The 987-nt window shown below is 41.9% G+C and overlaps 1 non-coding gene across 1 annotated transcript; it reads right to left on the minus strand.

The window, feature by feature from the left end:
• Window positions 1-364: 364 nt before the first annotated feature.
• Window positions 365-458, minus strand: trnai-uau (transfer RNA isoleucine (anticodon UAU)). The gene is made up of 2 exons: window positions 421-458; window positions 365-400 (listed from the first exon to the last, which is right to left on the minus strand). It is a non-coding gene; the product is annotated as a tRNA-Ile (tRNA).
• Window positions 459-987: the final 529 nt, after the last annotated feature.

The following is a 987-nucleotide window of genomic DNA, read 5'->3' on the forward strand; positions in this document are numbered from 1 at the left end:
AAATCCCTGTAGTAGTCTAGCAACCTTAAAAAAACAACCAAACGCAACAACTTCAAAAGAAAAAGAACATTTAAAAACAAATCTGGGGAACAACAAAAACAGAATCTAATGCAAGAGCTTTATCAAGTCTTCAGTGCTCCACTCATCTCAGTAGACCTCTCTCATATATTTGTGTGCAAGTCAACTGGAGGTACACATTCCATGCTGAAAAGAGAAGGAAACACAATGTTTCAGCTGTGGAGCCTTCTTTGATTGTGACTCGAAATAAACCTTTACCTTTACTTGTTCGTTTGATGTAAATTTATCTCCATCAAATACCTAAGAGTATCTAAACTCGACAGTTGCTTTCAGTAGCTAAAGACACTGCTCCAGGTGAGGCTTGAACTCACAACCTCAGCATGACTCCGCTGTGCACTGGTGTATAAGTACCACGCGCTGACCGATTGCGCCACTGGAGCTGGGCAAGTTGTGCTCCTCATACAAACTGACGCTGCAGAAACACAGGGTGAAAACAGTTTCGGTTGTGGATCCATCTCCAGATGAGGAAAAGGAATAGTAAAATAGCAAGGAAAATACAAGAAAAGAAACTGAAAGAATTGTGCTAACAGCAAAGGGGGACGGAGGGAGGTGGTCGGACAAGAAAATCAACCCGGCGGATTATTTGTAGCGACATTTTTTGAGTCAATCAGCACACTGATTTCTCTTCATGTGCCTAAAACTGTGCAGTTTGTATTTTCGTTGTAGATAGGTTTCTTTAGAAGTCCAGTAAAGTGACAATAATGGAGAACTAGCTGACGCACCCCGTCGTGAAGACCCTCTGTAAGGTGATTACACGTTTCATTTTCAAGTCGCCTCCTTTACACGCAATTGCAGCCCTGACACTGAGAGAAAGCATGAGAAATGGCTTCAATTTCAATGTAAAAACTCACCATAACACGGACTTACACTGGGAAAAGGTGTTGCACTTTCTGCTTATTGCTACAGCCT

Source organism: Atractosteus spatula, chromosome 10 (assembly GCF_055471065.1).
Source record: "Atractosteus spatula isolate fAtrSpa1 chromosome 10, fAtrSpa1.hap1, whole genome shotgun sequence".
In the NCBI taxonomy this organism is placed as follows: Eukaryota; Metazoa; Chordata; class Actinopteri; order Semionotiformes; family Lepisosteidae; genus Atractosteus; species Atractosteus spatula.